This window comes from Hylaeus volcanicus, chromosome 4 (genome assembly GCF_026283585.1).
Source record: "Hylaeus volcanicus isolate JK05 chromosome 4, UHH_iyHylVolc1.0_haploid, whole genome shotgun sequence".
Lineage (NCBI taxonomy): Eukaryota > Metazoa > Arthropoda > Insecta > Hymenoptera > Colletidae > Hylaeus > Hylaeus volcanicus.
This window is the reverse complement of record NC_071979.1, coordinates 8,762,866-8,781,207: the sequence shown is the minus strand read 5'-3', so window position 1 is coordinate 8,781,207 and position 18,342 is coordinate 8,762,866. Positions and strand designations below refer to the sequence as shown.

The window sequence follows — 18,342 nt, the reverse complement described above, 5'->3', positions numbered from 1 at the left end:
AAAAATCATCGAAATCGGAGAGGATGTACCTGTTCTCTATAATTACCTTAATTTGTTTGTTTCTTCAGTGGAAAGCTCTGTCATCCATATATGAGCTGTTATATTTGAAAATGGGATATGTTCTATTATGGGATACGTTTAAAAAAATATTTACCATGAATACTTCGCTATGTTAACTGTAAAGGAGAAATAAAGTTAAAATTTAATTTCTTCTTTTGTTAGTTATCTTAACGAAGTAATTTACATTAAATATGACGATCAACGTGTTAAATATGCACCCATGTACGATTTGGTTCACAGAAAGTTAACCATTGTCGCCAGCACGTGTTGCAGGCAGGAACCACGCATTGTACACGATTTTTATGCATTCAATCGACAACATCGTCACGGCAATCGGTGAATTACGCGAATTGAAAAACCGCGCCAGGGGTTTCATGAATCTCTCGATAATTTATCGATTAAGCTCTGCACGGAATACGAAAGCCAGAATTCCGAGGCCGTTTGGCCTCACGCTGGCGCCGATTAAAATTCCCGTCACACACGTCAGATTTCGCCCCGGCGCCAAGTAAACCCCGGACTCGATCCAACAAATTTCGTAATCGCCTTTTAATTGCGGCCACAGTTTTCGCGAATTCCCGTCAAAATCGCCACGTGCCACGGGCCCCAAATTTCTCGCTTCCCACTTTCTCTCTCATTCCACTTCGACTCGATTCCATTTTGATAAAAATGAAAGCCGATTCTTGCACGACAACGTTTCGAGAGTATTTTGTGAAATTTTCATAAAAAACGATATCGAATTGTTGTCTGTGGAGATGATCTCCCTAAACTGGTATTTTCGAAAACAGCAGTCATGGTCTGATGGACATGTCCATCCATTTTTATCCGAATCCCAGAATCGAAATTTTACGTTAAACTGGACGAATGAAACTAGTCTGCGGCAAAGCCGATTTTCGAAAATATTGATTATTGAAGAAGTGCCGGCGATTCGCGACGGAAAATGTGATTCACGACGTATAAATCGACCTTCTGTTATCTATAAATAAAAGCTAATCCATGAATGGGAAAAATTATACGACACAGACTGAATTGTAGTATCGAAAGTATGAATATAAAATTCGATAAAAATTTATAATTACAAATTAATATATGAGGCAATAAAATTGAAATATAAGACAATCAAATAATATCAATGAATCGGTGTTTTCATAATGGAGATTATATACTTCGATCGAAGAAGAAAAGTAGATAAATCGATCCAAAAATGTTATCATTGTATAAAACGAAGGCCTTTCGAAGGTTCCACGTGGTTTCTTTGTTACAGTTGCGAGACACGTTCGCCGCAGCGTGTAAACCGAAGTTAAGTCCTCAGCAAAGCGTGCCTTCTGTTTCGAAAGCTCTCGCCAGGAAGCTATGACCACAGGGGGAATGAAATTTCATTTCTCACCGTATCGAGAAATTCTTCGCAGTTGTAACGTCCTGAAATCGAATAATACACAAGGCGATTTCAACGATTTTCCAGTTAAAGGGCAAGCATAGAAAAATGTGCAGAAAGTTGGAGAAATTGGTAGGTTTCACGACAATTGTAAAGAATTATTTATTCCTTTTCGATACTTCTTTACGAAGTTAGTTACATTTTATTTTTTAAAGAGTGTTCCTCGGGGGCTGTAGCTATGTTTGATTGTAGCTACAGTTCGGGTTTAGCGATCCCGAGGTAACCGAGCTATAAGGACCACAGTGGGCCCCCAACAGACATGTATAGAAATGTAATGGAAGAAGTTAACGATTGACACATAACAATGTAAATGTAACATGGAAAAAAGACACATACGTGCAAGACTGGTGAATTACAGCAAGCAAGACTAGATCAATAGGTACAGTGTAAAAGAAATTACGTACCCTTATAAAAGAAAGTAAAAGAAACGAGAAACAAACCAAACAAGCAAACGTTAGTCCTACGTCATAAAAAAAAAAAACGCTCCACTTCGATCACCGTTGGCCACCGATTCCGCGAGCACCAGAGAGCAACAGACGGTCGCCAGTCATTCCGTTGACAATCGATGCGTTAACAGTCAATTATTCTTTGCGCGTGTCACAGCATCGCTGCGATCCTCCCTCCTCCCCTCTGCATCCTTTCTCTCCGTTTTTGTGCCAGGCTACTCTGCCACCCACAATCCTCCCCCTCACCTGTCCCACTTTGCAAACATTCATCGGGCAGCCACGCAACGATGAAATTGCATTTTGATTCGCGCCACCCACTTTTGCCGGTTCCGGATGCGGGACGTTAATTAAAATAATTGATAGTATCAGCTGTCTTTGACCTATGCGACGGTGTGCTATGGCGCGTCTACTATGACGTTGGCGTTCGGTTTTATCGTGTGTATCGCATACGGACGCGTTGTCGAATAAATGCTGGTACCTGTCCTCCTGTTTGCTGAAGCCAAATTCCCCCCCCCTCTCCCTCGCGAAACCCCTCGTGTTGGTGAATTTCACCGAGGATCGAATATTAAACTGCTTTGCGCGCAATTAGATCTCGTTGATTAACGAAGGCGAGAATTAAATAACGGAAGCGATAGCTGCTCCCCTCTACAGCCCCTCCCCCGTTTCTTTAATTACTCCACGATTATTAGAGGGACGCGGATCGCTTTCTCCCTCTGTCCTGGATTATTGTTTAGTAACACTTTCGTGTACACTCGCGTCCAAAATGGAACTCGTGGGGTCTTGGTTTTATCGCAAAGTTGACACGTTTTATTTTGGAAACTGTTATCGAAGTTAAGATACTCCATGTGTGATAATTTATTGTAAAGTTGATGGTACATTGTAGAATGAAATATTTTCAAAAGGAGAAAGTTCTATCTAATGTCGATATTGAGGCAACACTTTGGTATAATATATTAGAGGTATAAAGAGTTTGTATCCAAGTTCTTTCAAGTCAAAGAGTTAGAATGCGACAGGTACTTTAGTAAATCTTTGTGTACATATCAGTCACAAAACGAAACCCTCTAAAGTGTCATACTATTGCAATCAAAAGAAAGAAACTTCCAAAACCATGATATCCCCGAATGACACATTACGTCAAATAGAAATATATTACCCTTCTGACATTATAACTTGAAGTTTTACATTTTATTTCTCCTAGTGATTACGAAGGTCCTGCATCGTCATTGTGTACAATTACCCAACTCGACAATTTTGTAACACAAAATGTTAATAGAGTCCAGAAGAACGCGTGAAATTACCAAAAGATCGTATGTTCGTGATTTCTATCTTCAATAAAAGAGTTGCGTGATTGCTTCTCGAAAATAGCTTCCATTGTACGTGTACGTATTCACATGTTCCCCTGCACGCCTTGACAATGAGGCCGAGGGAAGGAACAAGACTAATTTGGAGATAGAAATGACATCCACATCTGCGTTCCAGCCATTCGATGGAATGTCTTTATTACATAGCTCGTCCCGGAGTATTGCACGTTCAGGAATTTCTTCGTTTTTCGCGATAAAGATGGCCCCGCGGAATACTGGATGCTGTTGAACGACTCCCGCTGATAAAGCCACCCCGCAGCGATGTAATTAAAACGCTATACCGGCGTTACGTTTAATGGGAAGACGAAAATTAATTAACAGTAAGATATCGCGGGTGGAAATTCCTGCCGAGCGCCAGGCTCCGAACGAAAATGTTTAATTCACTTCGAGTTTCCTGAAAGAATTGATTAATATCCGTGGAACGCCGTCCACGTCGATTGTAATAAACTTTTATTGTTTTCGATTGATAGATCCAGGACGTCGGATAACATCGAGAGATACGACCGTGTCCCATTTTTTATACTCTTTTGGGGGATGTGGGAAAAAAGAACGAGTATTTCCTGTGTTTGTTCTCATACGATTATTATCGATTATTCTACTTTTTTTCTCCTTTGGCTTCTACCCCTGATGCGATGCATCGTTCCCTCCCACGCAATGTCGGTCCTTCCTATTATCAGAATAGACAATTGACCGGCCATAATTCAATTACGAGTCTCTCCCTCTTCTCTGTTCCGTCGACTTTTCTCCGGATGATCAATCGGAATTTGTCTTATTTCCGCTTCAGTCTGCGCCCCACCCCTTCGTCGTTCTTCTGGGGGTTAGCGATCTTTCTTTATTCTTTTTCGTCCAAGGAAACGTTAATTAATTGCTTCCTCCCTTTTCTTCACTTTCTCCTATTAGCCTTAAACTTCTCTGGAAATTGAAGTCTGTTTATCTTTTTTTCCCTCTTGCATAAAACATTGACGAATTTCGTTAACTTGTACATTCTTTGGTGATGTACAACATGTTTCCTTTTGGGATGTTTAGAGAAAACAAGAAACACCATTTTATCATTCGGTGGATTCCATTCAACTTCGTTTAACATTTTTCATTTTTAATTAATTTAAAGTACCTGTCGAGTGTCTTACATATATATTAAATAAACATGTAATTTACGATATTATATGGACATTTTAACCGTCTCTTTTAATTTTGTCTCCTCCTGTGACAGAGAAAGTTATATTTACAAACAGATGTTTATGTCTACGATTTTTGTTTACTCTCCATACACGCATAATTTAGAGAGCCAGTCATCGAGGTGTTTCATATACGTTCCCCGTTACAACTGTAATACGACGAGATCGTAAACGAGGGAGGTGTTTGCATACGTACGCGGCACGTATCGATTCGAACGGTGAAATTTTATTCACAGCTGCGGTTGGTATTGCGGTTTGCATCTGTTGTTGTTAATACACATGATTCCCCGTATTGTGCTCGCCGTTACTTATCATACACCGTCGGACAAACACATTAATTCATACGCGCCTTTAGAATCTGTTATTTAATTAGCCATTTGCATTTAACTCGTCGACGGTGCTGTAACCGATTTTTCAATGCATTAAACACTCCCCAGAGAACGAGTCCGCGATAACAATGGTAATTAAATAATTCAGATAAATGCGCGTTTAATATTTATGGAAGTACAGGTAACTCTGTACATTGCGTTTCGGATATATCTGAAAATGTCGAATGCAAACTTTTCATTGTTTATGAAGTCGGTATCACTTTTGATATGCTGCATCATTTTTTGGGGAAGCTTTAAATTGACGTGAATGTAAAAGTTGCACTCTAGGATATAACATTTCATTTCATTGTAATCGATCTAATTCGATACATTAATTTTTATTCAAGTGAAGCTTGTATCGCTCGGTCCGCCATTTTGAATCTATAAATTATGAGTTCAGATTTAAAATTAGTACCCTTAAAAACCCTTGTATATCAAGTTTTATCCAAATCCCGTCACTTTTCCCATTTTGTCCATTTATTGGAACCGTCTATCATTTGATTTATTTATCTGTGCTCATTTAAATAATCTCATTTGCCTGTCGTTATGTCACTTTACTCTTTTTCATTTTTTGTCACTGAACCTCACATCAGCTGTTGCGATAGTGGCGTTATAAGAGACGGAGTAATGAATTCCATCGACTAGAGTAGCTTCATCATAAAAGTTAGTAACAGCTTAATTAGAAGCGAACGGGCCAATTTGTGGTTAAGTGATAAGGTCAAGGAAATGTGATGCTCCGGCTCGTCTAATCGTTCGGTGTTAATCAAACTGCGCTCAACATGGCTACGGTATAATCAGGACAAAAATTGGCTCGTTAATTTTAATTATTTCGTTCTATCCGCGGCGTGTACGCGAATTTCCTCTGCAGGTAATCGATCGACGGCGAGGGGTTCATTTGCTCAGTCTGTTATCTCAAACTTCCAACCCACTAATTTCGTCCAACTCGACGTTGTACCTCTTTATTTTTCACTCTTCATAGTTGCTTAGAAGAGTGACGAAAGAGATAACAATCTGTGTCATACGAAACGACGTAAAGATACAAAATTATTTTGCTCGATGACATAAGAATGTAATTAATTGGACTCTTTATATTACCTGGGAAGCTTTGTTTCAATGACGTTATATTTTTATGTTTATTTTAGACTCAAGTATATAATTTGTAGTCCCAGTTGTTCATGTCTGGAACAGGGTATTTTATGATTAATGAATAGCTGGAAAAATGTATTATATTTGTGCATTATTTATTTATTAGATATTGTGCCACAAGAGACGAATGTATAATGCCTTTGTTCTCGAGCTCCAGGTGGCCATGTCTTGAACAGGCTATTGTATGATTAATGGACAGCTCCAAGAATGTATTATACTTATGTATTATCTATTCATCATACATTGTGTCCCAAGAGAAGAATATATAATACCCTCAACTGAAAAGCGCTACAATAAACGTATAGATAAATCTTCAAATTAAAGAACAATTAGATTGTTACAATGTACACAAAACTAAAAGTCAATTGAAAAAATGATTGTATCATACACATTCCAACTACTACCTCAACTATCTATCAAAATTGATTTCCTGCACACCTAATCTTAGTGTTTGAAGTAATCGCGATAGAAACGGTATACCGGTGCAATTATTGACATAAGCGTGTTACAGATCCCGTGTATGTTCCGAATTAATAAACAGACGACACAATAGGTATACCCCATTATCTGACCGCTTGATGAACGTTAATTATGTTATTTAACTAATCAGGCATAATAACGGGCAACGCACACGCTCGCGTTTATGGTTCCACGTTGACAGTTTAATGCCAAAACGTGAAATGAATATTCCACGAGCGATGGGAAATAGGTTATACGCCGTTAGTCGATTAATTCTGTTACGTAGGCGGCACAGCCATTGTCGAATATTTGTCTTGGGAAGCAAGAGTCACACCGTAGCTTGGATATTTTAATAGGTCGAACTAGTCGCTCGATTTTCGCCGAGGAAAACGATTAACGATAAAACAACTTGTGTAAAATAATTTTTTAATAGCATTATCCTTCCATTAGATATTTAATTCGTATTAAGATTATGAAATTTCTTGATTTAAACAATCTTCTATAATTTGTAAAATGTTTACAATGTCACACCATGACACTAGTGTATCTTTAATATAACATTATGTTCATTAATGTATCACTAGTATATAATAATAATATAATAATATGATATTTCTTGCTGTGGAAGTTTAAGAATTAATGGTGAGTGATAAGCATATGCGAATAAATTCCTAAGCTGTGAAACAAGTGGCGTGTGACGTATCGAGCACGCAGCGCGATAGTGTTTCGAATCAGTGGGTAATTAGTCGTCCGTTAATCGCTTAGAGGTAGGCGGTAGCAAATAGTCGTTCGAAGTCGAATGCAGTGCAGAGTTATCCAGAGTTGTTGGTCGAGTTGAGAATTAATGCCGTGTTGGATTTCATGGTCATCAATATTAGTCTCAAATATACCCCTAATTCTATTTAGAATCTCACGTGTTCGGTGGAACCTAATTCCAATTTCCACCCCCCTCGACATCATTTATATTATTGATTCATCCTAGCGATTGAATATTGCATTCTCCAATTCCTATGTTATTTAGTACATAGTTGAGTTTTTTTTAACGAACACCTCATAATATATAATAAAATAAGAGTACGCGTATACGAATTATAAACTCGGTTGAAAATTAAAATTGTAAACTGTAAATATACAAGATCGATCTATTTCATTTTATCCGTTAAATTATTAGTTATGATTCCTCGTGGAACACCAGTATTTCATGGAGGACGGTTTGAAAAACGCTGCTTTAACTGGACAAGTTAAATCCATTTCCACCTAATCTTCCCTCCAGGGAGCACGTGGCACGTTCTCCATTACAGAGATGTAGAAATATTTGATCGTTTAGTCGAGTTATTAGCTTCGGAAGACACGTATGTCATAAAAGTGAGCGGGAAGCTTGCTCGTGGATATCGGCGTAATTTTCACAGTGATGTGGAAACGTATTCCATGTTTCCCACTTTAGCAAACAATTATTCATGAGTACTCAAATGGAGTCCGAGGGAGGGGAATTAAAATGTTATATAACACCTTTGCAATAAATAACGAGAAACAGTGTAGAAAAGACATGTAACAGTTAAATCTAGAATTTGTGGAATAATTTTTGTTGTAATATTTAGAGGATTCCTTTTCAAAAGAAACATCAGTTTCTGCTTTATTGTTGCTCCCAGACGTCGACAAAAAAGGAAAGTAAAACCTTCCTTAAAAGAGTTCACCACTAAAGATTACCAAGCACGCTACACATTTTCACGAACAAAGAGTCGTAACAGACATCCGGACCGATCCTTAAAAATATTTTTACAGAAAAAGAGGCGCGACATTGTTCCTACAAATCGCACTTGGCGCCGTTGGTTAACCTCGTTTTTATTCATTCGTTCTTATCTGAACATCGTGACAGTAGTAAACTCGAGGAATGACGATCCCTCGGTTCGTACTCCTCGCATTTTAAGTGGCAGAAAATCGGGCCTACGGTTCCGTCGCACGCGCTCCTAAAATTATGCTCTTCTTGACTCCAAAACTGGCGGACCTTATCTACCAAGTAAGGAGGGAATGCATTTCTGAGGGGAACAAACGACGACCTCACCTTGTGAATAAACATAAAAGTATACAATCAAAATAAAGTTTCCAGCTACTATAAAAACTCCAATTAAATAAATGCTTATATCATCAAACAAAATAATTCCCTTGCATATCAATTTTGATTCTCCATGGCTTTTCGAATGTCATAAGACGCCATTTGTCTCGTGACTGTTCAAAGCTAAATAATAGGGTACGACGTGAAGCGCAGCGAAATTAGAGGGGGTTGAAAGTACGAGATAACAGTCCGAGCAAATGAATTCCTCGGCGTCGATCGATTACCCGCAGAAGAAATTCACGTACACCCTTATCTACCACGGAAGGAAAAAATGTATTCCTGACGGTAACAAAGCGCGACTAAATCTTGAGAAAGCGCCGCGGAAAAGGGCGGACGTGTAGGATAGTATTACAAGCCCGTCGCACAGGAGCTGAATGACAATCGTTTCCCTGCTTTGCATGCCGCGAGGCTGGCTGGAAGCTCGTGAAGCCAGTCATTTCTATTGGTTATCTACGATCCGTGGAACGCCGACCCCGTCGTCTGAAACATTGCCTGGGCAAACAGAAAACGCGTTACACCTGGCAGCGGGATCTGCTCCAATATGTATCCACTCGCCGGTACCCGTCGATTCTGTACTTGTAGGCGATCTCCTATCCCTATGCGAGTTTTACGTCTTAGGGTAACTAATCGCTCATCTCATAATTTAGTTAGGGGTACTTGAGAGGTCGCAAAAGACACTCCTTCACGAAATTCTTGGAAATACGAGCGATCTGCTGGAGACTCTCTCTAAAAAAAAAAAAAAACATGTTTTGCAGTGAACAATGTTATACAAACCTGGATTGCTTGATATTAAAAATTCCAATGGATTTATCTGAAATAATGTTAAAACTACTACTGAATTTTAACTTTTGAAAGAATATCGACTTTTAGAAAAATGACACGTGTCTAAAGTTAAGAATTGCTTTTTCTTCATAAAACAAAAGTGGTTCGTAAGAGCAAAAGGATTCGTGTGTATCCGAGTGTAAAAAATTAACCGAACCATCCTTAAACAAGGCTCTCCTAGCTCCACGATTGGGAATTATTTCTTTTTCACGCCTCGACTACCCCGAGGTTGTCTCTATTAGCCAGGAATGGAAGGAAGCATTCTGTTCCGCCATAGTCTGCTCGGCGCGGGGATTTTTCCTCTGGAAACAAGCAAGGAGAGTCTTTCTCCGAGCAGGAGCTTCTGGAACCCCTCAAGTTTCGCCTAACCATTTCGCGTTTATGAAATCAAGCGTGAAGAGGGCGCTTACCGGAGGCGTTTGCGCGACATTGGGGGTGTTGCAACAGCGTCGGATAAATCAAGAGCAGAGGTTGCCAGGAAACACGTAGAACCCGCGGGTTTCATTGTCCTACTTGTCACGTTTATAAATACGCATATGCTCCGTTGTGGCGGAGGCGGGTACACATTGAAGCAAATGCCGGGTACGTGTTCAGCGTAGGTGGATACCTTTCCTGTCTCCCCTAGCCGGATTCCCAGCTAATTTATACCCTCGCCGCATTAATATGAGCGTTATTCTATGAGAAATATATGCGCCCGCATACGTGTACCTCAGTCAGCCAGCTGCACGCGTTTTATGCGCCCATTATGCACCCCTGCCGCATCGACGGCTTCGAATTATCCTCATCGAGGAAGGGCTTTTTTGTAACGTTCGTGGCTCTGTGGACTTAGGTATGTTTTAGTCGCCTAAACGCGGGTGTGGTAATTTAAATATTTTCTTTGGGGTGAGTATATTTGTCTTTGGAGTGGGTTGAAGAGGAATGTAAGTCCTGCTGCTTTTGAAATGTTGTTTTTTTTTGTCTCATTACTCATTGCTTATTTATATTATATGATATTATTTTGTATTCTATTCTATTACAAATTACACAAATTAAAGCAACATTTCAAGCAACATAATTCGTCGTTGAAGAGGTTAAATCAATCACGCAAGAGCTCGCTTGCATATTCTACTGCGTAGAAGGAACAGATTTACCGATGGAAGGTGGTGGTGAAACAAACCAAGGGAGAAGCTCTCACGCGTCGTGGACAGCGAGATGTACAGCGCGTATATGCAACTTAACTGTCTGTTGTAACACTAAAAGGACTGGAGTTTCCGTTTACCTAGCAGGATCACCTGAGTTATTCTAACACATGCGTGCATAGCATAAATCTACGTTTACGTCTACGTTACCTGAAAGGATTATCAGATTTCTTTATCACAGTTGAATATCTGTAGTAATAATACTATCTCCTATAGCTATTACTTAATTGACCTAAACTTATTATCAGACTCCCCCAGCATATTACCAATAATTATAGTAATGATATTACTTCTTAATGATATTACTTAATTTCCCTGAAAATATTATCAAATTTCTCCACCACATTATTCATAATTATAGTAATAATACCACCTTCCAAACTTATTACGTAATTCACCCAAGAATTATGATCAGATTCCTCCAACAGATTTCCCCAGCAATTGCGATAACAATCAGCTTCTAAAGTTACCATTGATGTCACCTGTTCAATCTACCTGAAAAGCACACGTGACGGTAAAAATCCGTGCGTTCGCGTGAAAGCACGTGTCAAACGCAAGCGAGCGCGGAAATTATATTCTGTAACGCAGACAGGTCGCGTAATTAGAGGGTAAACGGGAACAAGTTCGTCGCAGGACACCGGTCGAAACTGCACGCCATCGTCGTGCAGACATTCGCGTGTCGAGGCAATTTCATGGTTTAACATCAATTATCATGCGTGGTCACGCGAATCGGCACCCTCGAGTGCTTTTCATATCTTCCCGCGGTCATTCTGCACACGATTTAAGCTTGGTACGTATCGCGTATACTCGCATTTCTATCGATCGCTCCCGACGGAACACGCTCCCGCCTCATATCGGTTTTCAAGTGGGTCATTCGTGAACGTAGCTTATTTACATGTGCATATTATAGTGATCGTTATTTATGTATACGTGATTAAAGATTAATCGGATACCCGCCCGTTTATTCCGCGTTGCCCGTTTCGCGCCGTCGCGCGATTAATCGCGCGTGGGATTTCGCTGGGAACCCGTACGCTTTTTTTTTTATTTCCTCGTAAAGTCGGCTTTTCGTTTATTTTTTGTCTGAAATTACGGGAACGAAGGGCATTTTAGGACGGAATTGGCAGTTTTCTTGAAGTATACGGGTTTCGAGAATTACTTTATAGATTTTATTATAAAATTGGAAAGGAGGTCGAGTCTGTAGAATATCTAGGATCGACTATCTCATTTAAAGCACTTCGTTTGTACTTTTCACCATTTTCAGCACCCTCCAGATAAAAGACCATTAAGAAATATTGCTTCAAAAAAGACCATTCAAAAAAAAAAAAATCTCACATCAACTACACTTAAAAATTAAAATAAAACAAACGACCCACAATCTGCTCCTTTAAATATTTTATCCTCAGTTCCGATGGTCGAATAAACATCCCAAAAAGTTAAACGAAGAGTATCCCCCGTGAATTCCTGGTCCGTTACCGTTTCCCCGGAGGTTTTCGGCGATTTTTGTTATCGCATCGCGCCCTCAAACGGTTTCACGGAAAGCGAGCAGCGCGTTTTCGCTTCAACGACGCCCGAGAACCGGGAGCACTTCCGGTGGGTCAGCCATCTTAATCGAATGCATTCGCGTTTCCGCTCGGAAAAGACACACAGGGTGTCGCGGTACCGTCGAAGGTACCCCGTCCTTTACGAATTTACCTATTCAATTGAATTTCACGCTTAGGTACCTACGATCGGCCATTGTGCTCGACCCGTGACCCAAATTATCCCCCGTCATGGAACGCGAATAGTTTCTGCTGAAACTCGGACTAAATATCTCCACGGACCTAACTCTCCCCTTGGCCGTGTCAAATAGTCGAGCACCCTCTTTTCGAAACTCGACCCACTTCGACCCCATCGTCGAAGAGGATTCCGCGATTCGTCTGAGCTCCGAACGACTCTCCCCCTTTGGCAGTCGAAAGTCGCTATAATGGATTGACACCTAATCGACCCTATCCCGGGATTAAACGTGTCCTTTGAAATTCAGGGGGCTCTCGAGCGGATAGAGACGACAATCTACGATCGAGGGGGGAGCACTGGATAGAAATAGGGTGGACGGGCTCTAAAGGAATGCTGGAATATCTCTGCTGGGTTTGAATACATGGGAATCATTTTTTTGGCATATGGTGATATGTATATTATTTTCAGTCGCAGAGAGGGAGGTCAGGGAATGTTTAGGGGTTCTTTGATGTAAGGTTTTGCGATCTAGTCGAATACCCTTGAAGGACTTCCAGAGAGAAATAGGAAGGACTTTGACACCTAGTAAGAGTGCACTTGAGTGCAATTGAAATTGCATAATATACCTTGCAACCAACTAAACGCAATCCACGTTTCCAATCTGCCTTCCAACATGAAACCACCCCCTGTCTTCGATGTTCTTTTCATGAGCCTGAATTATAGATCACTCCGCATATTTTCGTCTCGCTAATGAACATCCTCTCGGTGCATTTTCGGAGGTCGATGTCAGTCCTCCCTATTATTCGTGGATATAAAGCGAGCAGCCGAATCGTGTCGAAGTCATGCACCGCATCGTCCCGTATAAACGTGTTAAACAGATAGGAAGAAGGTGGAGGACAGAGAACACGTGTCCATGACTCTTTGCATATCGGTGGATAGGAACTGCTATCGGTCCTCCTCCTCTCCGCGTGGCCGCCATTATTTTCCACGTCGGTCGTGACGATTTGTGCTCACCTTTTATTGGATCGTTACTCGGACGGAATGACAATACGGCGCAGACGAGCACTCGCCGATGCCCCGAGGCGCGACGGATGTCACCATTTGTTCGGGCCGTCATTTTTCAGAACGTACCGTTCCTGGAATTTATTCTTTATCGGTGACGAGCCGCGGCCCGGGCCCATCGCTCTTCCCACCGTTCTTCGTTTTCGCGAGCTTTCCAAACCACCGACGAACCGAGTGACCAGATTCACCCAGCCTCTTTCCGCCACGGTTGAACGAACCGAATTCAGACCGTGGATCGACTCTCGCGTCGATTCACCGCGCCACGGTGGTCCAGGTAGCGGTTTTTCGTGGCTGAAATGGAAAGTATCTTTTTATATGCGAAATCAATTATCTGACTATGTAATTGTACTTTCTCGTACAATTGATGGCGCCCAAACAAGGTTCGCGAGCATTTTTGCTCCCGGCAGCAATTACGAGTCATTAGTGGCTCGAGGAAATTTTGCCATGTGTCGGTTTTACCGTCAGGTGCGAGGTCGAGGCGTGGCCGTGCGTTTTCCCCGGCTTTTCCTTGGTTTTAATTAAGGCGGCTCGTCGGGCCGAGTGTCGCGCGTGTAACGAGCATTCCGAAATTGATGCGTGTGCACAGGGCCGGCGCTGCGCGGTCGCGCGGAAAATTGGATCTCAAAAGGGCCTTAAATGTCGCGCGTGCACCGTAATTAAATCATATAACGAACTTTCAGTCGCCAGGCCCTCCCCTCGTCCCCCCAGCCACCTCCTCTTTCCGTTTTCTGTTTCCATTCGTTGAAAATCAGTCGAATCTTTCCGCGACCTCTAATTACTCGAATGCTGCAGAAATTGTCGATTTTCCTTCCGATGCGCGGACGCGTTGATAATTTTAATTGGCCGGATGATAACTGGTTGCGCACGCGCACCATTATCGCCGTGCAACTGTCACGCTTGCTGATTAATTAACCCGGTCTACTAACCGATTCGATTAATTTTTTTTGCCATCGGGGTAACCGAGCTCGAATCGTCCTCAAATTGTATAACTTGTAGACCTGAAAAGAACTCGTACTTACAGTTGGAATAATCTACCTTGTTCCAGCCTCTAATCACCAGCCCTAATTTGTTGTACTCGCGTAAGCTTAAAACCCGAATTAGCGAAAGAGGGACCCCCCTTCTCGAAGATATCATCCAACAGGTGCTCCCACGATAAACCATTTTTTTCCAACCCTCGAGAAGAAACGCAGGAAAGGAGGTCGAAGAAGACACTGCGTGGGGGAGGTTGCTCGTCGAAAGAAAAAAGTACTCGCTGTAAAAGTTCGTCCATGTTCGAAGATCGAGCACGCCCTGTTGATCGAGCAAAAAGGAGCCGCGACGCTGGGCACGATGGAGCGCGAAGCAGAGGATTAAAGTCTCGATATCGCTGGAAAGTATGTTTTAAGGTGGAGACGAAGTGAAACACGGGCGACAGCGGCGAAGTGGAAGTGGAAAAGTTCTGGGAAGACGCGACGGGATTACCGCGACGAAATCGAACGATACAGCTCCCGGAAGACGCCATCGCGACGTGCCTGATTACGCGATTACACGCTCTGGGAGGGAACGAAACAATCTTTCCTGATTAAATGGTGGTCGATACGACGATTAATTGCGGCAGAACGCCACGAGTTGAATTAAATTAATTCATTAACGCGCTTTATTGCCAGGTTAGAAATAATTGTTCTTTTTATATGACCCGTTCACTGCTCAAATCGATTAACTCCACTTTTTGAAAAATCGTGAATTTAAATATCAAAGCACTTGGTATAGTCGTAACTTTTTATATATTTATAATATTTTTTTGGAGTAATAAAGATTTATACCATTAAACGACAAACATAATAACATCGTACTATTATTATTATTTATTATTATTATTTATTATTATTTATACATTATTTTATCACATTTATGAACTTCTTGTTTTATGGAGTTAATCGATTTGTGCAACGAACGGCTCACATATCTTATGTACTCTATTTTTAATGATAGCATTGAACAGAGCTTGCTAAAATGTCCGGATAATAATAACCATTCATTTTGAAACTATCTTAAACTTGCAGAACCGCAGTCAAATCTGTCAATAAGGTAATAATATAAGGCAATAATATGTAGGTAATAATATAAGGTATCATTAATAATTAAAACTACCATTTTGTCAATTTAAAGGCGACTAACGTGAAGTTTAAACAGGTGGCTTCTGCATAAATAATTCCCTCATAAATGTGACATCCCAAGAATAAAGACAACGACAACAATTATGAAGGTATTACTGGAAAACGGTTGAAATAAATGTTTAATGTAATCATCTCAATTCTAGCATTACACGACGCCTTTAAATTCTCCATCGTTCGTGAATTTTTCACTTTGCACACGTTCAACGTCGAATTCGATTTATCCTCTCCCTTGTCGCCGAGCTTCTCTCTTCGACGAAGGAAATGCACTTAATCTTGCAGTACCTGTTGTGTCCATCGTGGAAAGGGAGAAAAAAGTGTTCGTAAACGTATCCGCAGCGTTACCGACTGCAATCAATGGGAAACTCAAGTCGAACGGTATGAAAGGGTCTTTCCATGATCGATCCAATTCTCAAAAGAGCCCTGTTTACAAGTCCGCCCCTCGGTTTCACCGAATTCTCTGGCTCAGCGGTTTCTCCTGGTTCTTTTTCGTACTTCGTTCCAAGCAAATACGGTTTCTTCGCCACTGAAACAGTACGCCGCAGTTAATCACAGAAACTAAATTCCCCTGTGGGGGTGCTGCATCGAAAGACGCCAAACACGTTTCTCTCTTCGTCGAATCGTTATTAACGCGGTATATATTAGGCGTGGGAATACATTCTGCGCCCTTTTTGAGGTAAATTTGTTGTTTATTTCTGAAGAAACATCATAGAACATTTTATTTTTCAACGGGTACGTGTTCCGAGAGATATAGAACCAAATACAACTAAATATACATATGTAGGTTCGAATGGATCAATGCCGATACCTTGTTTACCCTTGCGTTCGTATATTTTCAGATCGTTTCGAATCAGCCTTTACTTCAAATTAACTGAATGAAAGGATACCAGTCAATTAACCCTACAATCATCCGCACCACTATGAATGTACACCAACGAAGCCCTGTTTTTCTCTCCGTCGTACAATTTTCCAGATCTATTCAAATCACAGGTTAATTGAAACTCCTGTTAAATGGGCCTGTCGCGGATCCCCAAGCCAATCGGACCAAAGAACGAAACGTGCCTCTGCCAAAGGGCGCGAACCCGGTTGACGCCGACGCTCTGAAAATAATTGCGTTGCGGGTAAACCCAGAGGCTCGTCGGTTTCGCGAATCGACTTCCTTCCTTCCTTCTTTCCGCGGCTAACGCGTGCACGTACAGAGAAACCGGCTGCTTCCATAATTATTATTCCAGCGGTCGAAACGTACGGTTGGCTGCGACGTTGACGTCGCAATTAAACGTATTATATCGCTGTAAACAGGACGACGACTCGACGGTGTCGTTCTAGCGCCCGCGAACGAAACACGTTTTCATAATTTATGGATCCCTCGTATTCCTTTCGACGTTCTTTGTTCCAGACGAGGGTACGAACCCCGGCGACGTTAAAGGGTTGGAAAAACAGGCCGACGCTCGCAGACACGGGATCCTAATTAAGCGTCAGAGGCGAAAGAATAACGCCTGGCGTTAAACGGCCGCGTTATTGAGATTGGAAACGAAAGGGACGTTCTCCATATCGCGAATCGCGGCGCAATGGCCGATGACTTTGCGAGAAATTATGATGAAACTGGTCGACTGGTGGCAGGCGAAATCGTGATCGTAAAACGTGCCGCTGAAAGTTACGAGTTTGGCCTGAATGCCGATAGAGATGAGCGAAATTCTTATCTAAAGGGTTTTACAAAAGGGGAGGTAGGATTTGAGATTTCAGTAAGAATATGTGCGTGTTGGTGTACGTTTAAATATTATCTTTTATGTTAATTCATAAGCTTGTGGGTGTATTGCGTATCATTTGGGTTTTGTTAAAAAGTAGAATTCTGAAAAGTAATACTTACTAGGAAGATCATTTTGCATTTTTATAAACTGAGACGAGTTTAGAAGCAAGAGAGTCGAATGATTTCTTCGAATATTTCGAAATAACGTTTTAACTGTTCCATAGTCTTACATCTTAATAAAAAGAAAATCTGTACGAGACATTTAATTGGAGCAGTCTTTCATTTCCTCTCTTATAAGTAATATGATTTCAATAACTTGTTATCCAATATATGTAGTTTGTTTCGTATAGTTTGTAGGGGTTCACCTTAAAAAAAATATTTTCATATTTTTTGCCACGAAACCCTTCAAGTCGTTTTTCAGCGTTTGTCAGGCTTGCATCTTTTATCGGGCCACGCTTTGTATCGCGATCGCGCACACCCCCGTAACTTTATAGTATCGTCGGTAAATATGATAAAACGATAACAGGCTCCCAGGTTTTTTTTTGCCCGATAAATCGACGTTTAGCGAACGCTCGTTTAACGCTCCGTGGCGCGTTCTTTTAGGGAAAACAGGCTGGCGTTTCGCACGGATTTAAGAACGGGAGATCGGGAACAAGGGCTTCAAAAAACGATTAGAGGAAAGCTCGTACTCTATATGACAAAACATACGTTATACTTTTAGATTATAGTTTAATAATTATGCTCGATAAATTGGATTCTTTGTTGCTAAGCGGTTGCATACTCTTATCAATTTCAGAAAATAAAGTTTCGTTTTTTTCAATGAAATGATTCTTTGAATCTTTGCTATTAAAATATTCGTTATAATAATCAAAATCTTGAAATCTTGATCATTTTATCTTGTTGCTAACTATAAATGAAAATCAATGACAAACATATATCACTTACACCATTGACCAAAATAACGTGTGCGCTTTGTACACAATTTAAACGAAGAATCGTGATAGCGATTTAACAGTCCCTTCCATATTTCATTGCTTATCCTTCCAATTCTTCAAAACTTGCCGGAGCGCTTCTTTCGTTCGACATGTCTATTTCAGTAAAGCTGCTTTC

General features: G+C 41.0%; 1 long non-coding RNA gene across 3 annotated transcripts in view; it reads left to right on the top strand.

Annotated features, from left to right (window-relative positions):
• Positions 1–17,987, top strand: part of LOC128875319 (uncharacterized) — a 21,622-nt gene extending 3,635 nt beyond the window's left edge. Inside the window, exons 3-4 of one of the 3 annotated variants that reach the window (XR_008456793.1) lie at positions 1,322–1,564; positions 16,882–17,987. This is a non-coding gene — a long non-coding RNA (uncharacterized LOC128875319). Of the gene's footprint in view, positions 1–1,321; positions 4,441–16,881 lie in introns of those variants that run through there. The other 2 variants (XR_008456792.1, XR_008456791.1) reach the window with 2 other exon arrangements.
• Positions 17,988–18,342: the final 355 nt, after the last annotated feature.